Here is an 18,602-nt window from a genome sequence, read left to right as displayed (position 1 = left end):
AATTCGGGATATTTAGAGAGATAGAAAATGAACGGTCTTGATGAGGTGAGTAATAGGTAGGATCCAGTATGTAAGTTAAAGAAAAAGAAGTTGTTGTAGCAGATCACTATTATAGTGTGCTTCTCCTTGGGGATTTGAGGCCAATTTCTCATCATTCATCATCCACTGAACCCAAATGGAGAATAAGGAGGAATACTGAAAATACACCATTTCTTGATTGCGTCTGTTACTTAAACCCCTCTTTCGATGGATATCTGTTTGAGTTCTCCGTCTTCCTGTTCTTTTCGAGTTTCAGCCGTAAAACTTCTTAGTTCTAGAACTAAATCCAATCGTACGAAATTTCCTATTAAACCCACTGAAAGTCATAGTCAGTCTTTGTTAAATAGCTCCAAGAATTATTCATCGACCTTTGGATTGTCCAAGTGTACAAGTTGCAGCAGCAGGGGTGTTTCGCATAGACATTCAAGGCGATTTTCAATCTGGGTATGTTTGTTATATACCAAATTTCTGTTAGTGTTGCTTTCATTACACTGTGTTTCATGTTATTTTTTCTTGCATAACCATTAATTATCAATTGGCATATTAATTTTGTTGTTAACAGAAAAAAAAAACTTACTTACTATCTTTATATGGATATGGAGTCTTTAGCAATTTTAATCTAGGATGAAACGAATTGGAATGGTGACAATGCTCAAATTAAAACCAATACCAGTAAATAACTCGAATATTTCATCATTATCATTCTTTTCATTTAAATATGAATTTCAAGAGTGCCTGATACCTCTTTGTAGCTTAAGTAGCACCGCTTTACTTTTTTTTCTTAGGAAGATAACAAACAGAAATGAAATCAGTGAACCATCTAAGTGTCATGTAATTTAAGTTTTGAGTTAGATGTAATTTCCGAGTTGCTTCCTAATTAGCTAATATATGGATTATTAAGAGTTGATTTGGGTTCATCTGGAACTCGATGCTGGGCAGGGCTGCAGTGGAGTTGAAGCTTCTGGATCCGATCCTGGTGCATTGCATAAGGTTTCAGAGTTTAAAGATGCAATCTGGAGATTTTTAAGGCCTCATACAATTCGTGGGACTGCGCTAGGGTCTTTGTAAGTAATTACCTTTGGAAATTTATTGATCTCTTTAGCCTTTTCTTTAAGCGCTGACCAAATTTATGTTTTGTTCTGCTTACAGTGCACTGGTATCAAAAGCCCTGATTGAAAATCCAAATCTAATAAAGTGGTCATTGGTGACGAAAGCACTATGTGGTCTTTTTGCTCTTATATGTGGGAACGGTTATATAGTGGGCATTAACCAAATTTATGATATTGGAATTGATAAGTAAGTCCAAATACTGAATCATGCGCGTTGCATTTTGTTGTTGTGATGGTTTATACTTCTTAGTTTTGCCATTTGTATCTTGTTCACAGGGTAAACAAGCCTTATTTACCAATAGCTGCAGGGGAACACATATTCCGTTCCTCCATTGAGGTTGAAGAGATTTCCTGTTGCAGCATTTCTCATCATTGCCACAGTAAGTTCATTTTTGTCATAACCTTGTACGTTTTTCTTTTCTCTTACTAGAAAACAAAAAAATAAGTCTACAGGGACACTTCTCATTGATAACTTAAATGCCTCAAATGTTGTAGTTATCACAAAAGTGTGGTTTTTGTTTTGCTATTATTTCATTTGTTTCAGGCTTCAGCTAATATGTTTTATGGTTTTAACTGCTTCAAAAATCATTTTCTATTTCGTGCAAATAAAACACAGAAGAGGAAAGTTCTTATTGTGCATAGACTCTACATGTTACTGAGGGTATTTAGGGAGAGCAATTTCTGTATGCTGGTTTACATAGTCCAAACAAAATATTTTCACTATATACTTTTTTGCCTTTGCATAAACTTTATTGGCTGTGCCATTTCTTTAGCAAACTTGCTCTAATGGTCTTAGTTGTCATTAGATGTAAGCTTGTCAACTTGCAAAGGCAATAAGCACATTGGACCTTGCTTGTATAATATTGCCCATATTTTAGCTTGAAACTGAGTAGAAAGGGTTGATTTGGCAGGTACGTGGTTTTCTTCTGAATTTTGGTGTTTATTATGCCACGAAAGTTGCATTGGGGCTTGCATTTGAGTGGAGGTGATAAATGATATCCATCGATTATCTTATTATTTTATATTCTGATTCAGTTAAATGACTCAAAAAAGTAGATTCAAGCATGTTTGTTCAAGTCATTGTTAATAATACCTTCCTTTTAATAGCAAATATCTCTATTTCTACATGCAGTTCACCTGTTGCTTTCATCACGACTTTCGTGACGGTTTTTGCCCTGGTTATTGCCATAACAAAGGATCTGCCAGATGTAGAGGGAGATCGCAAGTAAGTTGTATGACCAGCTCAAATCGAGATACACTGGATATTTTCTATTTCTGCTACTGTATTCTGTGTCACTCATTTTATACATAATACCTTATCTGGTACAATGTTTAAAAGTATCATGTAAGCACGTTCATGAAGCTCAATTTAGAGTTGTGCCTTACTTGTACAGTAAGACAGTTCTTAAGTTGATGTAGGCCTTATTCAGATTGCGATGAATAGGAAAAGCAGGTTAATGATCACTTTCTAATAATTATTGTTTGGTAAATTTCTGAATTGATTTTGTAGGTTTCAGATATCAACTTTCGCAACAAAGCTTGGTGTTAGAAATATTGCACTACTTGGGTCCGGCCTTTTGCTTGTAAATTATATTGGTGCTATATTTGCTGCAATTTACTTTCCGCAGGTAAAGGCATCTTGCGTGGTGTTTTGATTGTTCGATTAATCATATTCAGCTGACACATTGACGAAGGTCCACAACATTTACTCCAAAAAAGAGCTAAACATTATTTTGACGTTTGTGTATTGCAGGCTTTCAGGAGTCGCTTGATGATCCCTTTGCATGCAGTTTTAGCCATGGGTTTGATTTTCCAGGTATTTAGTTGGTATTACACTTCTCTCCTTCCGTGCATATTTTACTTTTGTTCTTTTAGTTAACATCTGAAATCAATTGATGCTGGTGGGTGTAATAAACCGTTTACCTCAATCTAGACATTTTACCACGAGGTGTATTGAGAGGCATTTGAGTTGAATGACTGCATAGGTAATTCCAATGACTGAATGTTTAGACATGAGAAACTTCTATCAGCTGCCCGAAACTTTGTTCAAATGAACTCAAACCGCCAAAATTATAACAATGAGAGATATTTTTTTTCTCCACCTAAGGTTAAGCAAAGTGCCTTCGTTTCCCAGCCTTCCCTACGAATCCATGAAATATATTCAGGTAGTCATCTTAAAACTTAATCTAACCTTCAGCATGGAGCATTAGTCATAGATACAAGAAAAAGCAAAAGGTTACTTCACGCTGCCATTTGTCAGAGCACTGCCGCAAACCCTCTCAAGGTTCAATCTCTTCTCATCTCATGTTTTGAGGCAAGAAGTCCAGCTAAAAGGGCTCCTGACAGTATCATGAGGGCAAGCTGCTACTTATTGCGGGATGGCGTAGACTATATTATACACTGGACAAGTTCTATTGTCATTGGTATTCGTCAATTCCAGTTCGAGTAGCATGCTGTTTTTTTTATGAGCCTTTGCATTTGGAAATATTTTCGGCAAAATGCATTTGGTTGCTGAGCCGCTGAAAGGGCTTCCGTGTTTATTCTTCAAGTATATCATTTCAGAGTAATTTCTTCTGATATTACAATGGAAACAGCTGAAAACATTTGCAGGTCTACTGTCTTTGTTTTTGATTCTTTCCCAAGTATGTTCTTTAGATGAAAAAAAGAGTTATTTTCTGAAGTTTGAACATCATATTATGCAATTTCCTTTCCTCGTATCAGTTATAATCTAATATAAGATCAATTTTTTTTTTGACAGACATGGATGTTAGAGCAAGCAAACTACACCAAGGTAATTACAATCTTCATCTGGCTAGAAATTTTACCGGTAGCATTGTGTAACACCAAGCCAATTATACCATTTCTCGAGAACATCATTTCATAAAATATACAGAACTTTTTTTTGTCAAACAGAATAAAGATCATCTCTAATACTCCATACACAAACTTTTTTGCAGGATGCTATATCGGGGTACTATCGGTTTGTTTGGAATCTCTTCTATTCTGAATACATCATATTTCCTTTTATCTAATAGAAGTCCGTCTTTCATTTTATCAATTTTCAAATCAGAGAAAGAAATTGTAAATTACCAGGCCTTTTGTGTACATATGCATGTGCAAATGGACATGTCCCTTTGTCTATGTAATAAAATGTATCAATAGTTTGGTGGGTAAATATAACTGGGTTTTGTCGAACTCTCAATCTATTGGTCATACTAAGCTATCTCAGATGATTTAGGCTAGGGACCATAGCTCAGTTCATGAACTCCGTGCGAGTGAAATCCAAATCAAACAGTAGCTGTAGTAACTAAGATTGTGGATTAGCTAATTTTGTGAATGCTTCTGCAGTCTTGTTACCTGATCTCCTCTAGTCAAAAGGAACATAAACTTTGACCATTGTCTTCTAGGAGCATCATTATTGTTCATCCAGAAAATCATTTTGCCTTCAAAAATTTGATGCTGTGTGGGTACTACTTTCTGTATCCAGATTTCAGAACTGTAGTTCTATAGTCTATTTGACCGCTTCTACAGTTCTACTGCAGCCTTCTCTCTGCCCCCTCAGGAATATGAGTTAGAGCTGGCATCCTAATCCTCCTGCAAGAACAATTAGTGTACCTTCCTTGTCTGTTTTTATATCATAATCTGCCTAGTATTTAAGCTTGGGATGGCCCGTTACTGGTGGATATGTCCATTGTCCAGTATGCAACAGTGTTGTTTAGGTGAGTATTCTGAAAAGGGCTATAATCTGCATTTCGATTAAGCTTTAGCTAGCCATTTACTGGTGGACTCTATCTAGTGCAGGATAATGTCATTTAGATGATTACTCTGAAAATATCACAAACTTTTTATTTCCCCATGGAGTTTGCCAGCTGAATCATGATACCTTTTGGGGTTAACAGAGCATAAGATTTTTTATTGGTGACGTAATACGGAACGGGTCTCTAACAATTCACTAAAAGGAAGAACCCCATTTGGTTTGCTAGTGAACCGTGATGTGACCCAAAATAGCGTATTTATCAGAACCTACCTGAAGGTCCTGAATTTCCGACTGGACTCGAAACCGGTTCTAGTAGAGTTTAAAGTGAGCCCGTCACGGTTGGTTGTTTGGGACTCTTGGGTTGGTTCTGGCGAAGCCTCTAAAGTTGGAGTGTGGAGTTTTCTATTGTTAATTTTTTAGTTTCTATAAAAAAAACCCTGTTTTGAGGCATACATCTGTCTAAGTTCGGCTGAAAAGTTATCAGCCGAACCTAGGCAAAAACATAGGTTATCAGCCGAACCTTGAGTATGCCTCAAAATATGTTTCTATCAAAAATATTGTTAATTTTTTAGTTTCTATCAAAAAAAGTCTCCTCGGGTCTAGTTAGCAATTTTTTTCGAACTTTTGTCGTATTATTTGTAAATATTCACAAACTAATTTGTGCTGAACAAAGGCAACCACGGATAGAAACACGTAATTTATGACTTCTCCGGATTATTGGCGGTTTTTACAAATTTGCGAAGGGGAAATTAGGCCAAGGCCCAACTCATGGATAATCCATAATATGAGGCCTTTAATTAAAAGAAGTTTAAATCTAGGTCACGAGTTATTAAAAGACATCCATTCCCTTTTATATATTGTCAAGCCCCAAATTAAATAAAATTTAAATTTAAGCCCAAAATTATTAAATCTAGGCCCAAAATTATTAAAGCATAGTGTGAATGTGTAAACAGAAGTTACACATGTATCCAGAAGTTACACATCCTTATGACATGTGTAATGCAGAGTTACATATCAAAAAATAGACATAAAAAAGAACGCATAAAAAAGTACATGTATTACTTTAATATTCATTTATAATAATTTCTTACCATGTGTAACTAGAAGTTACACACGCATCTGTCTAGTGTAATTGAGAGTTACATATGCATCTATCTAGTGTAATTGAGAGTTACACATGCGTCTGACTTGTGTGTTCAGCGTCAACTCCAGTTCCAGCGAGACCTAAAATATAACGACAAACAATTAGTTTTTATAAGATTAAATGAAAAACAATGTATATTCAATTTCACATACATCTGAGTAGTGAAACTAGCAGTTACCCATGCAACTGACTAGCGTAACTAGGAGTTACACATCCATATTGGAATTCAGCATACGAACCAATAAAGACAAGAACATAAGCATGATTACCAAGTGTATAATGTTCAAACCACTGATTTCTGCTGTAAAGCTATGAGTTAAAGGTTCAACATGTCCGGGAAAACGAAGAATAGAAAACAAAATATAGACTGAGGCATGCTGGACTAACCTTGCAGTAGTATCAAGCGCAATTTCAGTGCTGGCATTCACCAATCCACCATTATTTTCCACTCGATAAGTAAGTTCAGCTCCATCTAGACTTGCATCAATATACATGGTAGAGTTCTCGTCAATCTCCTCTCTTAGAAGCATCTTTGACAACTATGTCACCACCTTCTTCTCTATCCACCTCCTAATTAGCCTAGCGCCATATACCTGTAAAATCGATAAAGAAGATTTTGCAACTTCTGTAAGCAACAACAGGAACATAAGAATAACCTCGCAGAAAACTTTATATTCCTAATTTATTTCGTTATTCAGGACGAAAGAGCACATTGCTGAGTAGATCACATACTGGATCATAGCTTTCAGTCAGTACAATGTCCAATGTAGCATTGGACACAACTAGTGGAATTTCCCTCTCAGCCAAGCGAGATGCCACATCCTTCATCAGAAATCTAGTTACTTTCCTCAGTTGGATATTTTCATGAAATAAATGTAAAAGAGCAGTTAAAAGAAGTAAAAACAACTAAAAAAACCTAGAAAAAGTCCATACACAAGCAAACTGTTCTACATGTAATCGACAGTTACACATGCATATATCATGTGTAAGTCGTAGTTACATATGTCATAGGCATGTGTAATAGGCAGTTACACATGCATATGACATGTGTAAGACGCAGTTACACATCAGTATTATAGCTTGTATACTTGGCACGTATACTATGTTAGTTTTAGAAACCAAAATGAAACAACTACAGCAGCCCCTGCAATCACTTTCCAATTTGGAAAAGTAGATATCCTCAAACAAGCTTTCAAGGATGTCATGATTCATGAACAATTGTATCCTTAACTTCTATTACACCCGCTCATATATTTCTAAGCGGAAAACTTACAAAGACAAATAAGAATACTGGAATTGAAGGACTCAAATCATTAAGCAAAGGCAAGAATTCAATATATTATTCACAGAAATAAATGCTTAGTAATATATATCAAACAGCAGGCACACACACCACAAAATCTATCAGATTCTTAGTTAATAAACACGATATCACGGTATAAAGTTCTAGTTTAAGCAACACAAATATTAGATTAAACCTACTAATAATCTGAACTGAGAATCATTTCCAAAGAAATTCCTCTAATCATTGTAGAAGAAAATAATTTCCTTGTATCCTATTCAATTCAATTGGCATGTGTATCTATAAATTACACATCTAATTAGCATGTGTAACTAGTAGCTACACATCTAATTAGCATGTGTACCTAAAAGTTACACATGTAACTAGTAGCTACAAGTCCATTTATCTTTCCAAGTTATAACACTCTACAAGTATGATCAAATCATGAACTGTACAATAAATGTATAATGTATGTTGATATATATAAGAAATCACAGACCTGCTCCGCAGAATGATACATGGCATGTCTATGCATTAAGATATAACTGATTGGCCTCCAGCAATAAGCACCCAGTTCTTTACAGGAACTCCAGCATACTCTACCCCATCATGCAATGTAATTACCATCTTTTCAGAGCTCAACGAAAACTCAAAAGTATTATATTCCAAAAATCCCGAAAATTATAATACAAGCGAACAGTATTTTAGCAGCACAAACCTCATCTCAATGTTGTTTCCCAGAAACCCAACATCCAAAGCCCCATAATTCAAATTATCTCACAAACTTACATAATCATTACTAAAAATTCCACATTCAATCTCATCATTTCCAGAATCACTAGATCCATTGCTACTCCCTACTACTAGGACTTGATGTTCTTTCCTCAATTTCATAAATATAACCACTATAACAGATAGAAGTTTCATATTAGGTTACATATGCATATCCCATCAAATTAGCATGTGTAACTATAAGATACACATTCATTTAGCTTGTGTACCTAGAAGTTACACATTTTAATTACACATCCATATTCTGCCAATGCTAGTTAAATGTGCAAACTGTCATGCATATGGCATGTGTAATGTGCAGTTAAACAGATGTAATGTGTAGTTAAACAGATGTATGAGTTAAGTGAAACCATTCCATACCTATATCTATATATATCCATATACTACCTTTCAAGAAAAGAAGTGGCTAGTCGTAAACAATCAAGAAGGCCTACTTGATAATCAGAGAACTGATATTGGTATTCAGGCGTCATAAGAATATCTATATGGAGAAAAAGCAGTAAGTTTATCATGAATAATCAATGTCCCAGATACGAGAACTATCTCGATGAATAATTCAACAGTAAAAACCAATCATTCATAGGGGATATTGACGTAGTAAATTTATCAGAACAAGTTAACCTTGATCACAACAAAAATATAAACATTTAATAAATAAGAGAACCTTGTGAAATCAGCTAATTACCTGTGACCACTAGCACCAGCAGTACAAACTTAAAATAGTTCATCTTCTATCATCTCATCATCTCCTTAAATTCATCAATTAAAACACCACCACTTACTTCAAAATCCTCCTTCAAACCTGCTCCAATACCACCACCTCTACCACCACATCCTCTTCATACTCCTCCAAAACCTGTATCTCCACCACCAACACCACCATAGATTCGTTAATCAAACTCAACATGTGTAGTCAATATAAGCAAGATAAAAACACTAACAAGAGTCCATAACTGACTCCACTAGAATTATGAGAGATCAGCGTTTTTATTGAATGGAGAATATTTTATTAGCTGATTGAATTCCACTAGTAACTAGTATTATCAACAAATCGAACTTAAACAACAACATCAACAGAAACAACAACAAACCTAAACATACCTAGATTCAAAACCTGTTGATTCAATAAAAATCATGTTCTTCTCCGATCTGAATAATGTCAATGAAAACAAAAATCAGAACCTAATCAAACTAAGAAATAGAACTACTAAATAGGGAAAACCTATTGAATCAAATTGAAAACCTTACTTGAAGTAGCTTCGAAACAACAAATTAGAGTCAATTGATGGATTCGAACTTGTAGATTGATGATCAGTTGTTAAACCTGTTTGAATCAAATCGATTAAATCTATAAATCGATTGAAAACTAGAATAATTCAATCAATACATGAGATATCTTCGAATCAACTGAAAAATATAGAGATTTGACGTAACTGATAGGGAAGAAAGAACACCCTAAAAGAATCATTGAATCTCTGATCTGAGATTCAATCTAAAACCAAAAATGAATGATTACTTTCGTTCTTCTGTAATACGTAAACGTCATTAGCGAAGATCGATGGAGTGAGAATCATTTTCTTGCTCTCTGCAATTGTTTTCTTCGGTTTGATGAAAGAACCCTAATTTTCTTCAGAGCAAAGACGAGAGAGAAGTGAGAGAAAGTGAAAAATGAATCTGGAAATGAAACCTATAGCCTATTTCATTAGGTATATATAGTAAAGGGCATTTTTGGTATTACGAATTTCCCCCAAACCCTAAACGTTATTACCAAGCCCTGAAATCTAACATTCTGGGCCTAGAAATATTAAAAAGTGAAAGTATGGAGTTGATAGGGGAGGATCCATTTAGTGGGACTTCTATATATTGAACCCATATAGTAGGGGGTTCTAGTATCTTCACATTTGCGAGTAGGGAATTGATCCAGATCTAAAGCTCCTTTAGGGTTTCCTATTAAAGTTACACATATTGTATATATATATATTCAAATTTCAACATAAAATGTAACTTATTTTTAACGTTAACCGTATATATTAAACATAAATCGTAGTTTTTAAATTATTTAATATATGCCGAATTTCATATGCCGCATTTGTATCCTTGAAACGCATTAAACGCGAACTAACGAATTTTCGATTTTTTCCGCATTTCGCAGACTTGATCGCATAGTTGACCGAATTCACATTTTGTTTAGCAGATTAATGCGTATACTTTTACCGATTCGATTTTTTGCCACACGCCGAATTTCTAACTAGGTCCTCAGATATCTTTTCGATATAATTTTCTTGAAAAATACAAAAAAATCAATATAATTTTAAAATAATTAAATATTCAATGCAAATGCGTAGAAATATGTCGACCATTTTTCGGACAATTTTTGTTGGGTCAAGATACGTATTTTGGATCGCAAGGCAAATCTTGTGTTACAACGAATATTTTGAGTTAGGAGATAAATTTTGATTCACGATGTACGTTTTAGTCTGGTGATAAATTTCAAGTTCCAAATACTTTCAAGTACCACACATATAGGCAGAAGGGGTCAATTTTTCTAGAGTAAGAAAATTATTTTGAATTTTTAAATATTTATATTTTTTTATGTTTAACCCTTTGTCATATTCATAACACAATTATTCATGTATCATAAATAAGGGTGTATGTAATATCCCGATATTCGGCAGTGGTTGGCCGAATGGAATATAAGTAATGATTTGTCCTTTCCTAACACCGAGGTCCTTTCAGCACAATTGGTTCCAGAGTTGGCAGAAAACTCTGCAGTTAAGCGTGCTCGGGCGGGAGAAATCCAGGGATGGGTGACCATCCGGGAAGTTTCTGCTGGACTGCAGCAGCGATGCCCGTTGAAAACCCCACACTGCCGGATAACCGCAGTGGCTAAGTGGGGACAATATCGGTGGAGGGACAAGTCATTACAAATGGTATCAGAGCCGACGACAGGTCACCTTCCGAGGGTGGGAAGGTACGCTGGACGAGGTTGGTCCAGGTGCTTCTCATGAGGGGCATGGAACGTCGGATATTTGGCTTGCGAATATATTATGGAGCCAAGGACGGCTCCAATTTAAGGTGGTGGTATTGTAATACCTGGCAGGCCTCGAAAGGGTATAGAAATTATCCCCGGCCAAAAACTTGGTGGGCCCGGAGATATGTATAAAATTAAGCGCAATGAAAACGGGGGCCTACAGTAATACCGCAAGTGCACGGTCGTCGGTTGTAGCTCGTGCAAGTACGGGTCGATCCACAGAGATCGGGTGTGTTTGGAATGTTTCTAGCTATTTGGGTTCCTAAATTTGCTTTGGGCTTAGAAGCCTTTTGGAAGTGTTGGGCTTAATGTACTATTGGGTTTGATAACAATAAAAGGAACTGAGCTTGGGCTCAGTTAGTCTTTGAAAGTGCAAATGGGCTTTGGCCTTAAACTTAGGCTTTTGATTAAGCCCACAGTTAAATTGGATTGGGCCTTAATGAGTTTGGGCTTTGGTCTTTAAACAACTGGGCTTTGGTTAAGCCCACAGTTGACTGAATTGGGCTTGGCAATTGAACTAGGCCTTTGGGTTAAACAACTGGGCTTTGGTTCAGTTGGATGGGGTCTGAGCTTGGCCTTTGGGGAGGAAGCAGCAGTGGAGCTGCAGCAGACAACAGCTACAGCAGCAACAGAAGGGCAACTGCAAGGGGGGCAACAGCAACAGCAGCTGCAACAGCAGCAGCCAAAGGAAAACAGCACAGTGGCAAAGACCTAAGCCACAGAGCAGTGCAAGCAAAAAGCAGCAGAATGTACAAGCAATCAAAGGCAGTAAAAGAAAACAGCAACAGCAAAAGGGCAGCTGCAACAGCAGCAGCAACCTTGGCAGCAACCTTGGCAGCAGTGGAAGTGGCAGCAGGGCAACTGCAACAGCTTGGGAGTGGCAGCAGAAGAGCTGCAGCAGACAACAGCTACAGAAGTGGGGTGGCAGCAGCAGAAGTGGATGAAAGTGCACAACAAGGCAAGTGCACAACAGGAAAAGAAGTAGCAGCAGCACAAGTGCTGCACAGCAGCACAAGGCCAAGAGAAAAAAGGAAGCAATTAACAGGAAAAGAAATAGCAGCAGGGGAAACAAACAATGCAAAGCAATGAAAGAACTAAACAGCAGAAAACAAAACAATGCACAAAAGCAAAACAAAATGAGATGAACCAAGGCTTAAGGCCAAGGGCAGGGTTGTGGAGAAACTGACATGAAGCAATACTAAGGCAGCATACAGGCAAACAGGAGGTATACTAAAAGAATGGAAGAGAACTAGCTTGCTATAAGCACTAGTTTCTCCCAATGCACAATCAACACTACAACCTAAGCATACAAGGAGAATGGCAAGAACATCAGCTTGCTATGAGCACTGATTTCTTGCCATTGCACAATCAGCACATTGCTTCACAGATACCTAGCCTAGCATTCCTTCAAATGTAACAATACATTAAACACAACAGGAACATTTAACTGACAGTGAACATTTAACAGTAAACAACACTAACAGGAATTGAAAACAAGAAATGATACAGGCTAACACATTAACAGAACTTGGGCATAAGCATAACAGGAATATGAACATAAGCATAACACATTAACAGGAAAATTAACAAACAAAGATTTAAAACATGGAACAATGAACAAGAACAACACAACTGTGAACTGAAATTAAGCAGTGACTGAAAATTGAAAATTGAACTAAAGTTAACAGTTAACAGGACATGAGAGTCCTGGATGTGGGCTAATCCCAACATAGTTTTTACAACACAACCCATAGTGCTATTTATAGTCACAGACCCAAATTATACAATTAGGGTTCTTCCCCAAATTTTTCACCCAAACTGACAGTAGACTAGGGTTCAGTAATTTCTCACCTAACTTGATGTAGCACATCAAATTGATCGCAACCCATGCTTTGTAATTGCTCCTACTCCATTTCTCATGCGCCAATTTCAACTCTAGCACACGTTAATCCATCAATCCATAACCTAGGGTTTAGGTTAGGTAATGAGCTGATGGGATAAGGGGCTAGAATGATGGGGGAAGGTGTTCAATTATGTGTAGGATGATGATTGAGGTGGTATGGTGGTGTTTGGTGGCGGTGTGGTGGTGACAGTGGAGGTGAAGGAGATGGTGGCAGGACATGGTGTCTCTGCAGAGGGGTGGAGTGGAAGGGAAGGTCGACTGTTTGGGAGAGAAGGGTGTTTGGTTAGGTGGATGGGTTCGGTCGCTAGGGTGTGAGGCGGCTTCATCCAATCTTGATGTTCTGTGACGCTGAATCACTGGATGCGAAGCTGGTAGGTAGATCGGACGGTGATGTGAAGTGAAGCTTGTAGCGACCGTCAGATTTTTTGATACAACGAAATCAACGATGCCAGATGGAGTTAGGTGTTGTAGTGTTAGGCGAAGATATCAAACTTTGATGCACAGCAAGGGAGCGACCGTTGGATTCAACTACCATCTAATCTGAAGGCTTGGAATTTCAGCGCTGTGGTGCTCGGCAGAGACATCAGATTTTGATGCTCTATGAAGGAGCGACCGTCGGATGCTTCTGAGAACTGATCTGATGGCTGAGAACGGAGGCGCTTTTGTGTGTAGAAAATGAGGTTGTGCGCACCATTCTTCGCGGCTTCCTTGCGTAATTTCTCCCGGCTTTTCACTACTTTTCTGCTCTTTTCGCTCCGCGACTCATCCGAACTTTATTTATTACCTAAAAATGCAAAATTAATTAATAAAAATATTTATTCTTGAAAACAATGAAAATACAGAATATGGGATAAAATGTAGAATTAATGCACAAAAGATGAGTTAAAATGCCAACAAAAAGGGATAGATATATACAATATTTGGCACTCATCAAATACCCCCAAACCTGAATTTTACTTGTCCTCAAGTAAAACAAAACTAAGGAAATCCTAACTATACCACTGTCGCTGGTCTCTCGAATGCATTTAGCGTATGCACTAAGCCTTTTAAACCACTAAGTGTCCCTAGTGGACGAGTTGAAGTCTCGTGAAGGTTTACCAGAGGTGTGCCTACAAAACCTAAGGACAAAATAAAAGCTCAGATTCCATCAAATGTGACATGTGCAAAACAGTTTAAGCTCACAGCAAAATGGAGATGTCAATCTAGCTATCGAAGGCACAATCCTAGCACTGATAACAAAAAAAGACATGTGATAAGAGTGTAAAGTGTATCTACACATGTGTAAAGAAAGATCTGAAGTCATGACTACTAATCACCAAGAGATAGTTTCTCAGGCTAAGAACTGAGGTCGAGATCTAGCTAGCTGTCCGGACTTTACGAGAATTGTGAATGAGTTGGAGGTATTTCACAATTACTCGCGTTGTACATCAATGGCATACACCCTCCTTGCTTATTACAAAAAACAACAAAAGATGACAAATTACATGACTCTTATTTACATTGACTACTCTCTTTTATTTTTGGAACAAGAGAGGATGGAATTGAACAATACTTGATTTTTTTGTATTTTTCTGATATATTTTTTTTCTTCTTTTTTTTTTTTTTTTTTTTTTTTTTGAATTATACATCGAATTTTTTTTTTTTTTTTTTTTTTTTTTTTTTTTTTTTTTTTTTGAACTGAACACTTTTGATACAAATACAAAAGGAAACAAAAGATTACATGACACTTTGCAAGAGGTAGCCCTTTTTGATGCACCCAGTTAAATTCGATGGTTGTCTTTCTTAATGTAACCTCCATCTTCTATCCCAACCAACCAAAGAACAAGCTAGTCCAGTTTCGTTCAGTATTCTAAAGTGATTGGCAATCGTAACTTCCTATCCAACACCTTGAAGATCGAGGCCATACATGTATTGGTAGATCGTGCGCGTGCAAATTTCTTATCACTATGTGAATTGTGCTAGAATCAGGGTGCCTAAATATCTAGACTAAGACTCCTAATAAAAATACATATTTGCACAAGAATCAACATTTCAAGGTAAATGAGCTCCATTTTTATGATTTTTTCTAATTTTTTAATTTTTTTCAATTTTTCAATTTTTCAATTTTTTTTGGAATTTTTCAATATTTTCAAAAAGAAGAAGAAGTTCGTTTTCAATTATGGCATATTATCGTGGTATCTACTCTATACCCCCAAACCTAAACTAAACATTGTCCTCAATGTTTCAAAATATGGAAAGAATTAAAATGCAACATATGGAAAGGGACATGCTGAGTAGAGTAAAAGGAGAGAGAATACCCGATTTCGGCGAAAGCAGAATTAAAACTCCGTTATTCAAGGCAAAAATCCAACATATTTTAGCCGAGATCAAATTGGATTAGCAAAATATATACAAAAGGAACAAAAGGTTTTTTTTTTTTTTTTTTTTTTTTTTTTTTTTTTTTAAATAAATAAAATAAAATTTGGTTTTTGTATGGGAGCAAGCCCACTGTGCAAGCCTCTAATGAAATGGATGGAAGGCTGCGGCCTACGAAAATCCAAGTTTTAATTTTGAAATTTTTTTTTGTTTGGCCCAGTTGGTTAAGGCCCGACGTTTGTTTTAAAACTTTGGTTTCGAGGTCCACTCTTGAGTGGAAGCAAATCCACAATCAGTTATAAGCTCAGCTGGGTTTAAACCCAGAGTCCAAAATACAAGTCCAATGAAAGAATTTAAACAAGCCCACAATAAAAAAAAACAAGCCCACAAATAAATTATTACAAACCCAACAGAAAATAAAAAGCCCAAAAAATTGGGTTAATTATTACAAGCCCACAATTAAAAATTTGGAAGCCCACAGGTTGGGTTCTCTCAATGAATGGGTTTAGGCTTACCGTTTTAGCACAGCCCAGCTGCTCTGATATTGTTGCAAAAACCCAGTTGGGTTTTGGTTCTTTTCCTTGGCGGCGTCCCAGCAGAGGAAAAACAGGTTCAGAACAGCAGGTCCAACAGCAAATGAAGTGAAGCAGATGCAGATGCAAATGCTATGAAATGAAATGCAAAAATAGCTAAGAAAAACACAGATAAAACACAGCACCAATCCCCGGCAACGGCGCCAAAAACTTGTTAGTCCCCGGCAGCGGCGCCAAAGAAAAGAACCAAAACCCAACTGGGTTTTTGCAACAATATCAGAGCAGCTGGGCTGTGCTAAAACGGTAAGCCTAAACCCATTCATTGAGAGAACCCAACCTGTGGGCTTCCAAATTTTTAATTGTGGGCTTGTAATAATTAACCCAATTTTTTGGGCTTTTTATTTTCTGTTGGGTTTGTAATAATTTATTTGTGGGCTTGTTTTTTTTTATTGTGGGCTTGTTTAAATTCTTTCATTGGACTTGTATTTTGGACTCTGGGTTTAAACCCAGCTGAGCTTATAACTGATTGTGGATTTGCTTCCACTCAAGAGTGGACCTCGAAACCAAAGTTTTAAAACAAACGTCGGGCCTTAACCAACTGGGCCAAAAAAAAAAAAATTTCAAAATTAAAACTTGGATTTTCGTAGGCCGCAGCCTTCCATCCATTTCATTAGAGGCTTGCACAGTGGGCTTGCTCCCATACAAAAACCAAATTTTATTTTATTTATTTAAAAAAAAAAAAAAAAAAAAAAAAAAAAAAAAAACCTTTTGTTCCTTTTGTATATATTTTGCTAATCCAATTTGATCTCGGCTAAAATATGTTGGATTTTTGCCTTGAATAACGGAGTTTTAATTCTGCTTTCGCCGAAATCGGGTATTCTCTCTCCTTTTACTCTACTCAGCATGTCCCTTTCCATATGTTGCATTTTAATTCTTTCCATATTTTGAAACATTGAGGACAATGTTTAGTTTAGGTTTGGGGGTATAGAGTAGATACCACGATAATATGCCATAATAAAAGGAATGTTTCTAGCTATTTGGGTTCCTAAATTTGCTTTGGGCTTAGAAGCCTTTTGGAAGTGTTGGGCTTAATGTACTATTGGGTTTGATAACAATAAAAGGAACTGAGCTTGGGCTCAGTTAGTCTTTGAAAGTGAAAATGGGCTTTGGCCTTAAACTTAGGCTTTTGATTAAGCCCACAGTTAAATTGGATTGGGCCTTAATGAGTTTGGGCTTTGGTCTTTAAACAACTGGGCTTTGGTTAAGCCCACAGTTGACTGAATTGGGCTTGGCAATTGAACTAGGCCTTTGGGTTAAACAACTGGGCTTTGGTTCAGTTGGATGGGGTCTGAGCTTGGCCTTTGGGGAGGAAGCAGCAGTGGAGCTGCAGCAGACAACAGCTACACAACAGCAGCAGAAGGGCAACTGCAAGGGGGGCAACAGCAACACAGCTGCAACAGCAGCAGCCAAAGGAAAACAGCACAGTGGCAAAGACCTAAGCCACAGAGCAGTGCAAGCAAAAAGCAGCAGAATGTACAAGCAATCAAAGGCAGTAAAAGAAAACAGCAACAGCAAAAGGGCAGCTGCAACAGCAGCAGCAACCTTGGCAGCAACCTTGGCAGCAGTGGAAGTGGCAGCAGGGCAACTGCAACAGCTTGGGAGTGGCAGCAGAAGAGCTGCAGCAGACAACAGCTACAGAAGTGGGGTGGCAGCAGCAGAAGTGGATGAAAGTGCACAGCAAGGCAAGTGCACAACAGGAAAAGAAGTAGCAGCAGCACAAGTGCTGCACAGCAGCACAAGGCCAAGAGAAAAAAGGAAGCAATTAACAGGAAAAGAAATAGCAGCAGGGGAAACAAACAATGCAAAGCAATGAAAGAACTAAACACAGCAGAAAACAAACAATGCACAAAAGCAAAACAAAATGAGATGAACCAAGGCTTAAGGCCAAGGGCAGGGTTGTGGAGAAACTGACATGAAGCAATACTAAGGCAGCATACAGGCAAACAGGAGGTATACTAAAAGAATGGAAGAGAACTAGCTTGCTATAAGCACTAGTTTCTCCCAATGCACAATCAACACTACAACCTAAGCATACAAGGAGAATGGCAAGAACATCAGCTTGCTATGAGCACTGATTTCTTGCCATTGCACAATCAGCACATTGCTTCACAGATACCTAGCCTAGCATTCCTTCAAATGTAACAATACATTAAACACAACAGGAACATTTAACTGACAGTGAACATTTAACAGTGAATAAAAAGTCTAACATGAACATAAACAAAATGAAACTGAGCAGAAATTAACAAATGAACTGAAATTAACATGTGAATACACATAAACATCTAACACATTAACAGGAGACAAATAACAATTATAACATGAACATAAGCATAAGACAAGCAATTAACAGAACAAAGCAAACACAAGCATATTTAACTGAAACATGAAAATTAACAGAACTTGATGTAGGCTAATCCTAACATAGTTTTTACAACACAACCCATAGTGCTATTTATAGTCACAGACCCAAATTATACAATTAGGGTTCTTCCCCAAATTTTTCACCCAAACTGACAGTAGACTAGGGTTCAGTAATTTCTCACCTAACTTGATGTAGCACATCAAATTGATCGCAACCCATGCTTTGTAATTGC

At 37.1% G+C, this 18,602-nt stretch overlaps 1 pseudogene; it reads left to right on the top strand.

Moving 5' to 3' along the window:
• Positions 1–144: 144 nt before the first annotated feature.
• LOC113322894 lies at positions 145–4,313 on the top strand (annotated as a pseudogene).
• The last annotated feature ends 14,289 nt before the right edge of the window (positions 4,314–18,602 follow it).

The sequence above is a fragment of the Papaver somniferum genome, chromosome 11 (genome assembly GCF_003573695.1).
Source record: "Papaver somniferum cultivar HN1 chromosome 11, ASM357369v1, whole genome shotgun sequence".
NCBI classification, from domain to species: domain Eukaryota; kingdom Viridiplantae; phylum Streptophyta; class Magnoliopsida; order Ranunculales; family Papaveraceae; genus Papaver; species Papaver somniferum.
The sequence above is the reverse complement of the archived record's forward strand: the minus strand, read 5'-3'. Positions and strand labels throughout refer to the sequence as shown.